The following is a 12,981-nucleotide window of genomic DNA, read 5'->3' as shown; positions in this document are numbered from 1 at the left end:
ATTATGCACAGGATATTACGGGAGCCCAGAGAAAGGGCATCTAAATTAGCCTGATGACAGTGAGCAGAGATCAAGGGACACTTCCCAGAGAAATGACATTTGATCTGAGTTTTGAAGGAAAAATAGGATTAAGATAAAATCAAATGATTTGCTAGAGAGATGGGCAAAGTCCACACTGTGAAAAACTGCTTTTTCTTCTTGCATTTATATGACATTCTCAGACAGACAAAACTATAGTAATGGAGAACACATGAATAATTGCTGGGGGTCAGGGCTAGAGTGACTCTGAGGGGATAGTACACGCAATTTTATCGGGATGCTAGAGCTGTTCTGTTCCTGCTGTGGTGGTGGTCACACCAATATATTCACGTGTCAAACTCATAGGACTGTGCAGCCCCTCAAAGATCAAACTCACTGTACGATCAAAAATGTATAACCGCCTCTCAAAAATCGTAACTGACTCATCCAAGGTCAACCGTTTAAGACACTGGGGAAAACCATTTGAAAGTCTTCCTCAGGGTGTTTTAATTTTAGTTTTAGTTTTGCTACAATTGTCAGTTTTCTAAACTAGTCATTATATCATTAATTTATAAAATATTGCCCCATTTAGTATTTCCATTCCTTTTTAATTGGTCCCACAATAATGATGTATTAGAAAGTTTGACTCTCATTTAAAAATAAGACTAACTGATAAATTTTTATCTTTCTAAACCTTGTATTGTTTTGCAAAATAATATTGTAAAACATTCAGATTTTTAACGGAATAATTATAAATACTTCAAATTTTCTAGAATTGTTATAGACTTACTTATCAGTAACTTTCAAATGTAATTACTTAGCCGAATATTTTTAATAAACCATATTACAGATATGAAAAAAATTAATTGGATTTCTTAATACCAGTAACAAATATTTTAAACTGAAAATTTCAAAAGATAACATTTACAGAAGTATAAAAAATATCCAATAGTCAATTCTCATTATTTGCAGTAGTTACGTTCTATAAAATCATTGCAAACCCTGAATTAGTGAGTACTGAACCCTTGCTCCTGGGAAACAAAGCTTAGGCTCCTGTGAGCCTCTGTCAAACTTTCATCAACAAATCAGCACATAACTTTGTTCGATGTGTGTTTCTGTTTAAAGATACCTAATTAAAAAATACTGCTCATTCATTGACATGGAACTCACAGCCAACAACACTACAACTCATACCTGAACAAAGGACATCTGACACATGTATTTTCTCCATAAAGCACGGCACTCCCTTCCTGTACTCAGGAACACCAGACGGCAGTGTAGTGCAGCACTTTTGGGCCACTGTAAGTGGCAAAATTACTTCCTCTGCCCCGCAAAAAAACCCCCAAAATGTAACACTACATAGACTTCAAAATGGATACTTGTTTATAGTACAAGAGCTGAAACAAGAAGGCAGCACGTCACCTTGTTTGACCTCAGCTGGGAATGCACACCGGGCGACTCAAATTTGTTGCCACTCTGTGCATGGCCACAAATGACCATGAAAGCACAAGTATTGATTGTAGAATTAGAAATAAATTTTAGCAAGTAGGCAAATTTGTGAATACGGAATCCATAAACACTAAGAATTGATCATTCCTGGGAATAGACCTAACAAAAGATGTTCAAGACCTCTATACAGACAGGGAAAACACTGAGAAAAAGTGCAGAAAAAATCTAAACAAATAGAAGGATACACCATGTTCTTGATTAGAAGACCAAATATTATGAAAATGTCAGCTTTCCTCAAAGGAACATAATGCAATCCCAACACATTTGATTTGTTTAATTAATTTTTTTTTGCCAAGGCAGATTAGCCCTGAGCTAACATCTGTGCCAATCTTCCTCCACTTTATACGTGGGCGGCCACCACAGCATGGCTGATGAGTGGTGTAGGTCCACGCCTGGGATCTGGACCCGTGAACTCCGGCCACCAAAGCAGAGCACACTGAACTTAACCACTATGCAATGGAGCTGGCCCCCAACATATTTTTTAATGGAAATTGAAAAACTGATTCTAAAGTTCACGTGGAAATATAAAGGGCCAAGAATAACCAAGAACCTCTGGAAGAATAATAACTTGGGAGGACTTGCTCTACCCACTATGATATTGGCACAAGAGTAGGTAAACCGCACAACAGAATACAGTATAGACAGAAAGAGGTCAGTCACATGAGGATGCTGGATTTATGACCAAGGCAAAATTGCAAATAAACAAAGCAGTGAGGACAGGATTTCTTTTTGATAAATGGTACTCAATCAATTAGCTGTCCATATGGAAAAAAAATGAACCTTGACTCTTGCTTTGCACCATAAGCAAAAATCATTCCAGTTTAATTGCAGTCCTAAATGTGAAATGCAAGAGGACACAAAAAGTATTAACCATAAAGGAAAAAAATTGATAAATTGGACTATTTTAATACTTAATTATTTACTTAATACTTAAATTACTTCATTTAAGTAATTTACTCAATTTAATATTTAAATTAAGACTTAGGTTCCTCAAAAGACACTATTAAGAGATTTTTTGGACATGACATCTAAAACACAAGAAACAAAATCAAAAATAAACAAGTAGGCAGCTGGCCCCGTGGCCGAGTGGTTAAGTTCACATGCTGTGCTTCGGCAGCCCAGGATTTCACTGTTTCGAATCTTGGGCTGGACATGGCACCACTCATCAAGCCATGCTGGCATGGCGTCCCACATGCCACAACTAGAAGGACCTACAACTGAAAATACACAACTATGTACTGGTGGGCTTTGGGAGAAAAAGGAAAAATAAAATCTTAAAAAAATAATAATAAAATAAATAATAAACAAGTGGGACTACATCAAACTAAAAAGCTTCTGCACAGGAAAGGAAAATCAACAAAGTGAAAAGACAACCTATGGAATGAAAAAAAAATATTTGCAAACCATATATCTGATAAGGAGTTAACATCCAAAATGTATTAAGAACTCATACAACTCAATAGCAAAAAACGAAATAACCCAATTAAAAAATGGGCAAAGGACCTGAATAGATACTTTTCCAAAGAAGATATACAAAAGGCCAAGTGGTACATGAAAAGATGCTCAACATGACTAGTCAACAGGGAAACGCAAATTAAAATCACAATGAGATATCACCTCACACCTCTTAGAATGGCCATCATCAACAAGACAAGAGATAACAAATGCTTGCATGGATTTGGAGAAAAGGAAACACTTGTGCCCTGTTGGTGGGAATGTAAATTGGTACAGCCACTATGGAAAACAGTATGGAAGATCTTCAAAAAGGAAACAGTAGAACTACCATATGATCCAGCAATTCCCCTTCTGGGAATAGATACAAAGGAAATGAAAACACTAACTTGAAAAGGTACCTGCACCCCACATTCATAGCAGCATTATGTACAATAGTGAAGACATGGAAACAATCTAAGTGTCCATTGGTGGATGAAAGGATAAAGAATTTGTGGTGTATATATATACACACAACAGAACATCATTCAGCCACAAAAAATGAGGAAATCTTAACACTTGTGACAACATGAATGGACCTTGAAGGTATTATGCTAAGCGAAATAAGTTAGAGAAAGACAAATACTGTATGATATCACTTACGTGTGGAATCTAAAAAACAAACAAAACAAAACAAACAAAAAACAGAAAAAGAGATCAGACTTGTGGTTACCCGAGGTGGAAGGTGGGGGCAGGAGGAATTGGAGGAAGGTGGTCAAAAGGTACAAACTTCCAGGTGAGCTGTCAGAGAAATAAGCAATAGGGATGTAATGTGCAACATGACGACCAGAGTTAGCACTGCTGTGTGACAAAAAGGAAAGCTGTTAGGAGAGTAGATCCTCAGAGTTCTCATCACAAGGAGAATTTGTTTTTCTTTTTTCTTCTTTCTTTTCCTTTCATTGTATCATGAGAAGATGGCTCTTAGCGGAACTTATTGTGGTCATCATTTCACGATATATGTAAATCAACCATCATGCTGCGTGCCTTAAACTTATGCAGTGATGTATGTCAATTATTTCTCAATAAAACTGGAAAAAAAGAGACACCATTAAGAGAATGAGAAAGCAAGCCACAGAGTGAGAGAAGATATTTGTCACTCTAATAACTTACAAAGAACTCCTATCCAGAATATATATAGTAAAAAAAAAAACTCCTATAACAAATAAGAAAACTGACAATCCAATAAAAAAATGTACAAGAAACTTGAAGAGACACTTCAAGAAAGAAGATATCCAAATGCTCATAAATGTATGTGAGAGAACTCAACCATATTAACAAATAGGTGAATGCAAATTAAAACCATAATGAAACAACACTTCATACCCAAAAGAATGGCTAAAGCAAGAAACAACGGACAATACCAGGATGGAAGGCAAGAGGAACTTTCATACATGGCTGGTGAAAGAGTAAATTGGTACAACCATTTTGGAAAATTGTTGGGTGCCATCTACAAACGTTACAAATACAAATATTCTATATTAGACTGCAAAGGCCACCATACAAAATGCCACATACGAGGTAGCTTAAATGACAGAAATCTATTTTCTAAATAAAAGTTCAGGATCAAGGTGGCAGCAGGTCTGGTTCCTCCAAGGCCTCGCTCCTTGTCTTGCAGATGCTGCCTTCTCGCTGTGTCCTCACTTGGTCTTTCCTCTGTGCATACACATCCCTGGTACCCCTTTTGGGCATCCGAATTTCCTCTTCTTATGAGGACACCCGTCGGATGAGATTAGGGCCCACCCTAATGCCCTCGTTTTAACTGAATCGCCTCTTTAAAGGCCCTATGTCCAAATACAGTGACACTCTGATATACTGGGGGTTAGAGCTTCAACCTATAATTTACAGTGGACGTAATTCAGTCCATAACACTCCACCCTCTGGACTCCCAAACTCACGCCTGTCTCACATGCAAAATACGTTCACCCCGTCCCAACAGCCCCGACAGCCTGAGCCAGTCCTAAGTTGACTCCAAGTCCAAAGTCTCATTTAAGTATCACTTAGACCAGTACGGGCGAGACTTGAGGAATGACTCCTCCTGAGGCAAACTCCTCCCTGGCTGCGAACCTGTGAGACCAGACAAGCTATGTGCTTCCAAAAATGACGGGCCAGGCACAGGCTAGACATTGCCACCCCAAAAGGGAGAAGTCAGGAAGAAGAAAGGGGTGACAGGTCCCATGCTGCGGTGGCAGCCTTGCCTTCCGGGCCCACCAAGGCAGCCGTGTTGCCCCCTTGGCCTTGGGTGGCAGGAGCCTGTTCTGTTGAAAGTGAGGAGAAGACAGCCTCGCCTTCCAGACCTGTACCTTCAGGTCCCACGGTGGGAGTGGCAGCCCTGCCGATCTCTGAATTTCCCTCAGGGTCTTTTTCCCTTTTCTTGAAGGACAATCATGTTCGCAGCCAGATAGCTCTAACGTTATGTTCTGTAGAACCCTAGAAGTCTGTCAGCCTTCCTTCACTCTGTCCTGTCTCCCACCCCTTTAGTCTCAGCTGGCAGTGCTTCTGCTGGTAAAACCTCATCTCTATTCCTGACTTCTGCTGAGACGGCTGATTAGATCCACGGGTCACACCTCTAATCTCTTTTTTTTTTAAAGATTTTATTTTTCCTTTTTCTCCCCAAAGCCCCCCGGTACATAGTTGTATATTTTTAGTTGTGGGTCCCTCTAGTTGTGGCAGGTGAGACGCTGCCCCAGCATGGCCTGATGAGCGGTGCCACGTCCGTGCCCAGGATCCGAACCGGTGACACCCCAGGCCACGGAGGCAGAGCGTGCAAACTCATCCACTCGGCCACGGGCTGGCCCCTGTAATCTCTTTATCAAATGATTTTCCAGCCATGCCCTTGGTGTTCACTCCAAAGGTACTTTCTCACTTTGTGCAATATGGATAGGCTGAGAATTTTCCAAATCTTTAAGTTCTGGTTCCCTTTCATTTAACAATTCCTTCAATTTATCACTCTTCTCTTGCATTTTATAAGCAGCAAGGAGAAACCATGATGCACTTTCAACACTTTGCTTAGAAATCTCCTCGGCTAAACATCCAAGTTTATCATTCCCAATTCTACTTCCCATAAAACACTAGAACTCAATTTGGCCAAGTTCTTTGCCAGTTTATAACAAGGACCACTATCCCTCCAGTTTCCAATAACACATTCCTCATTTCCATCTGAGACCTCACCAGAATTGCCTTTAACATCCATATTTCTACCAATTCTTCCTTCAAGTCAATCTAGGCTTTTTCTAACATGCATCTTAAAATTCTTCCAGCCTCTACCCATTACCTAGTTCCAAGGCCACTTCCACATTCTCAGGTAGTTGTTACAACAGTAGCTTACCTTTTGGTACCAAAATCTGCATTAGTCAAGATTCTCCAGAGAAATAGAGAACCGAACCAATAGGGTGAGTGTCTGTGTGTGTGTGTATATATATACAGAGAGAGAGAGAGAGAGAGAGAGACATTGATTGATTTGAAGGAACTGGCTCACATGATTATGGGCACTGGCAAATCCAAAATCTGGAGTTTGGGCCAGCAGACAGAGACCGCGCAGAGAAGAAAGACCAAGTGAGGATATGAGGAGAAAGCGGCCATCTGCAAGCCAGGAGAGAGGCCGCCAAAGAAACCAAACCTGCCTATACCCTGGTCTTGGGCTTCTAACCTCCAGAACTATGAGAAAATAAATTTCCGTTAAGTCACCCAGTCTATGGAAATAACCCAAATGATTATCAACCAAAGATAGTACCGGATACATTAACAATTGACTTCTTTTTATACGAAGTCTAATAAGCAGGCAAAATTAAGGCTTTTTGTTCCGGGACACACGCTTAGGTGCATGAGTTATAAAGAAAAGCAAGAAAGCGGCTACCGTTAGCGTCAGGACGTGAGTACTTTTCGGAGGAGGGACTTGGTCATGAGGGGACGGGAACGGGGGTTGGGAGCTTCTGAGGCGGCGCTGGGAAGGGTTTGTTTCTTTACTGCTGGCTGCATGGACGTTTGCCTTTATTTATACATCTTTGGTTTGTACACTTTTCTGTATGTATGTTATATATTTAAATTTTTTTAAAGATTAAAAAATAATGCTAGGACTAGAGTTATACTTTTCTTTTCCTTGTTTCTCATTTTAAGAGAAATGATTCTCGATTAAGAAAAAAATTTACTGTCCCTTTGGAGGCAAAAGGAAACTAGACTTTCAACTCAAACCATCTACTGAAACAAATTATAGTGTACTAATGTGCTAAATATAAAAATAAACAATAAAAACCCAAATCGTAAACTTATTAAAAATAGGAATATGGTTTTTTAACTCTTCGATTTTAAATAGCTTTCTTAGCTTAACACCAAGGCCAAAAACCCATAAAGGAAAAGATAGATTTGATTGCATTAAAGTTAAAAACTTTTGGATCAAAAAAACTCCCCCTAACATATGAACTCAAAATGCACTTGGGGCAAAGAAAAACCATTTGTTCCATATATGTCATTTAATATCTTAATAAAGAGTTTCCACAAATAAAAAAGAAAAGAATGAAAATTAAAAGTAATGAAGGACACAAACAGACAATACTAACGGTCAATAAACACTTGGAAAAGGGTTAATCTCATTAAAATTCAAAAAATACAAATTAAAACAAAATATTGTTTTTCATTTATCAAATTAGCCTAGATAAAAACAACCCAATAATAATAACCAGGTTAAGCTCTGAGGAAAAGAACTAATAATGATCAGTTTAGAGGAGAGTTTGAGAAAATAGAAAATTTGTACTTCCACTTAGAAGAACAATTTAAAATATTCATGAATATTTCCACTTCTGCATATTTATCATTTGGAAATACAAATTCTTGCAAAACTGCATGTGGACAGATATGTACATATGTGTGTGTTTGGATAGTTATTGATGCATTGTCTGCAATGGAAAAAAATTAGAAACAACCTAAATGCTTATTAATATGGAATTATTTCCAAAAATGTTGATACATCCACTAATGACAAATTATGTAGCTATAAAAAAAGAGGCATGTTCACATCCAGTAACATGGAAAAATGACAATAATCTAGTATGTAACCAAGTAAGTTATAGTAAGTATAAGTACGTATAATGTGATCTCAGTATTAAAAAACAAAACAAGAAACAAAAGAATAGATTAGTATAAGTACAGAAGAAAATTCTGGAAGAGTACACATCAGTCAAGCACGGTTGTCTTCTGGGGGTTGAGATTATAGGGCACGTTTACTTTTCAGCTCATTTGTGTAACGGATTGTTTAATTTTTAATATAATATGTATGTATTATTTCTACCATAGAAGTATTTTCCAAAATTAAAATTTTTTAAATGCCCATGCTTAAATTTTTTCTAACTTTGAGAAAAAAAAGTCAAACTAGTATCATTAAGGTATTAAAATCATCCAAAGAAGTCTTAATTGCTCCAAAGCAGGAACAGCCCAGCAGAAGCACAGTGAGACAGCGGAGTTCACGGTTCCAGGCCCCGCTCACAGCCACACCCCAAAAGTGATGGGACAAATGCAGCGAGGCAGAATCGAGGACAGTCACTAACCAGAGACAGGAGGGAGCTAAAAGGCCAAAAATCAGGGAGCCAGATTAATAATTCAAAAGTATTTTTCCCAACTGAAACCAACATGGCAAAGATTTTTCAAGGGGACAGAATTTTCCCTTGGGAACATCCCCAAGGAAGCCCCAAGTGTTCAGCTGTTGATGTTTTAAACTATAAAGACAGGCCCCTGCAAGCCGCGGGTGCCAGCAGCCGGAGGGGGCGCCGGCAGGAGAGGGCCCGGCCGCCAGCAGACGCGCCCCCCTCCCGAGGGCAGAGGGAAACAGTCTAAAGCCGAGCCCCTGGATGATTTCTCCACAAAATCCCACAGCTGCGAAAGCGGCCAAGTTCTAAGAGCAGGTGACACACGGAAGAGGCAAATAGATTAAGACAGTTTCCTGAAGAAAACGAGGGGCAGAAATTCACCCAGCGAGTTAAGCAAAACACTGTGAGGGAGGCAAAGTGGGCATGGAGATCCCTGGGTGTCACAACGCCCACCGTCACAGAGGAAGTGCTCCAGGGTTTGGGTACGAGAGTTAAATCTAATGACATCCGTAGATGACAACAGCTGGGTTAAAATACATCAGTGTTGCGGGGCTGGCCCCGTGGCTGAGTGGTTAAGTTCGCGCGCTCCACTGCAGGCAGCCCAGTGTTTCGTTGGTTCGAGTCCTGGGCGCGGACATGGCACTGCTCATCAGGCCAAGCTGAGGCGGCGTCCCACATGCCACAACTAGAAGGACCCACAACAAAGAATACACAACTATGTACTGGGGGGCTTTGGGGAGAAAAAGGAAAAAAAAAAAATCGGTGTTAAAAGCAGAAAGACCCGTCACTTGGCTAAGAGTGTCTTCAGTCCAGTTTCCAGCAGTGGGTCCCAGCCTGGGGCCACGTGTGAGCCACCTGAGGAGCTTCTAAAAATTCTACAGACATCGCTGCCCTGTGACACTTGGCCAATTAACTCTGAATTTAATTCAAGGTCAGGACAGAAATGCCGTAAAACAAAAGATAAAAAGAGTGGCTACTATAAAGAGTAACGTAACAAGTGATTGTATTGGACATGTTTATAACATTAAGCAAAATGGATGAAAAAGCTACAAAACAATAAAAATAAATGACAGCTAGAATGTGTTATGTATTACAAGGGGTTGCTATTATTAATTTATAAAATCTTACACCCAGATTTCCAGATTTCAAAATAAGCAAAGGATAGCAACAGCAATTTGCAAAAGAACAAGGCAAAAGGCCAATAAAAATGGGAAGAAAAAAGTGCAATTCGGTGAGAAAAGCAAGACAAGTCAAAAGGAGCGACCATTTTAACGTTTAAAATTGGCAACGATTTTTAAAAATTATCATTCTCGGGGCTGGCAAGGGATTAATGACACAGAAATTCCTCAACATGTAAGAAAAAGTGTTATGATAGTCATGTCTATTGACTTGGCAAATCTGTTTTTAGATTTCCACACTAGAGAAATAATCAGAGATGAGCCTAAATGCATCTGTACCAGGAAAATTACTCAACTATTTACAATAGCAAGAGTGGAAAACACTCAATGTACCTAGAATCGGGGGAACAGCTAAACGAGTCATGCTACAGTCAGAAAGTCGAGCACCATTCAGTCACTAAAAATTGTATCTTAAAAGTATTTCACAATATAAAAATATGCTCACATTATAATGTTAACTTCAAAACGTAAGGTTGGAGAACTGGAAATAGAGTGTAAGTCCTGATATGAACAGAAAAAACACTGGGAGGAAATACAGTGCCAACAGGGACCAGCTCAAGGACAGTGTACATCCACAGGCCTGCACACAAGTGACGTTCCCATAAAAAGAAGATGACAAAGGGATGCAGCAAAGAAACAAGATCCAACGAGATCTCGCCGTTGTCCAGTAGAGAGCCGTCTGCTTGCCACCTGTGTCCCTGGGAACCTCTCTGGACCTCAATTTTCTCACACATAAAAAACAGAATAACCCTCTGGTCATAAGGATTAAAAGAGAGAACATGTGTAAAGCAATTCATAATGTCTTACAATGTAGCTCTAAATGACACATTTAAAATAATAATAATAATAGTGATGCTAGTAATTGACATTTATTAAGTACTTATTCAGGTTCAGACACTGTGTTTTGAATATTATTTCACTCAATCTTCAAAACCACTATGGAGTTAGGAATTGTTATCTCCATTTTACAGAAACTGAAGGGCAGAGAAGTTAAAGTAACCAGACCAAGCCCAAAAAGTACATAACAAATCTAGCAGACGTGTAGGAGGGGGCAGAGAGAAAATTCTAGTTGCACACCTCCCTGTTACATTTGCAGATCTTGATGGCTCTGGAAGACCCACTGAACAAGGACACTGAACAAGGACACTGAACAAGGCTGGCGTCTCAGACCTGCCACGAGCTTGTGCCACAAGGTTGGCAGAACCGTCCCGTCCCTTAGGTCACTTGACTAAAGTGGAGTTCAAGTGCCAGGGCTGCAAGCTGGTGCCTACCTCCCCTCCCCTCCCCCTCCCCTTTATGCACATGTGTGCGCACGCGTGTGTGCACGTCCCTGTGTGTTAGCCGCCTAGTCCTCACATTCTAGGGTTCTGAGGTTCAATTAGCTAACATATGAAGGAAGTATCCAAGAAGGGAAAGGTAAGAGATTTGATCCCCAAGGACGCACAGTTAAGACCAAAGGCTACTTACTCCCAGGGCCCTCACTGAAGAATGTTTTTTTTTTCAATTGTGGTAAAAAATGCATAAAATTACCACCTTAACCATCTTAAAGCACACAGTTCAGTAATGTTAAGTATATTCACGTTGTTGTGCAACCAGTCTCCAGAACTTTTTCAGCTTGAAAAACTGACACTCTGTGCCCGTTAAACAAGAGCTCATTCGCTCCCACCCCCGCCCTGGCAGCCACCAGTCTACTTCAGTTACTAGGAATTTCACGACTTTAGACAGGTCATAGAAAGAGAATCAAAAAGACAGTATTTGTCTTATTGTGGCTGCCTCACTTCGCTGAGCGTAACGTCCTCCAGCTTCCTCCATACAATAGCATGCGTCAAAACTTCCCTCCTTTTTAAGATTGAATAATATTCCACTGTATGTTTTTCCTTTTATCTGTCAATGGACGTTTGGGTTGTTCCCACCTTTTTTCTATTGTGAATAGTGCTGCTATGAATATGAGTGTGCAAATATCTCCTAGAAATCCTGCTTTCAATTCTTTTGGACATATAACCAGAAGTGGGATTGCTAGATCACACAGTAATTCTCTTTTTAATTTTTTGAGGAACCACCATACTGCTCTTCATAGTGGTCGCGTCATTTTACAATCCTATCAACAGAGCACAAGGGTTTTCTGAGTTTTTAAAAGAACAGAAATTCCCTCTGTTATATAAACTATTTCAAAGTATATACATAAAAAGAAGATATAGTGTGACATTTCTTTCACAAGGCACATATAGCTTGATGTTCAGAGTTGTCAGTACCCAAATAAGCCAATTTCCTTAAAGGACAAAATTTTAAATCAAATATCAATTCACTAGAATATAAGAACACAATAAAATATCAGTTTGTTCTAGAAATGAAAAGCTACTATAACACTGAGAAAGTAAAACGTAACTTATTAATAAAGAAAAATTATTAAGATATCAATGACTACTATTATTTCAAAATCTATTCTCAATTGGTATATTTTAAAACAAAGATACAACCTTACAGGTAATGGTGGTTCATTTCCCCTAAAAACAGATGGCAAGGATAATTACCTATTTTTAATAGAAATTTTAAAATCAGTTTTTTTATTACCCACCTTTTCTATTTTTCAGAGTTCTAGAAATGCTGTGAGGTTTTTCTTAATTTAAAAACATGTAGTCCTATTTTTTTTCTTACTACTTGTGCATTAGATGGTTGTATGGAAAGAAAATCCAAGGGCATTAACCAAAAATATCCTGGAAGTAATAAATGTATTCAGTAAACGGCAGAGATAGTCAGACTGTGAACACGGGGTCCTTGAGGCCCTTAACCAGAAAACACAGTAACAGCCTCTCTGTGTGATGATTCGAAACAACAACAATAACCCACTACATACCTGGGTATTCATTTACGTGGGGAGACAAGCAGTACACACCTTAGGGCTCAGTTAATTCAGGCCTTTAGAAAACCGTGGCCCATTGCAGAATGGTGCACAGCTTGGGATCCTAATATATATACATATTTAAAATAGATCAGATGGTTCCCTGCACAGCGGGAATGTGAGTGCAGAGCCAGGCGGAGCAAAGGCCGTCTGCAGCTGGCAGAGTCCTCTCCAGGGAGGAGGTGTGATTGGGAGTGGAGCTGCAGGAACTGTCACTTACTACTTATACACTTCTCTACTATTTGAATTTTTACTAAAATGTATTCATGTGTTGTCTATGTAACTTTTTTAAACAATAAAGAGAAGAAAA

Source organism: Equus przewalskii, chromosome 16 (assembly GCF_037783145.1).
Source record: "Equus przewalskii isolate Varuska chromosome 16, EquPr2, whole genome shotgun sequence".
Classification (NCBI taxonomy): domain Eukaryota; kingdom Metazoa; phylum Chordata; class Mammalia; order Perissodactyla; family Equidae; genus Equus; species Equus przewalskii.
The sequence above is the reverse complement of the archived record's forward strand: the minus strand, read 5'-3'. Positions refer to the sequence as shown.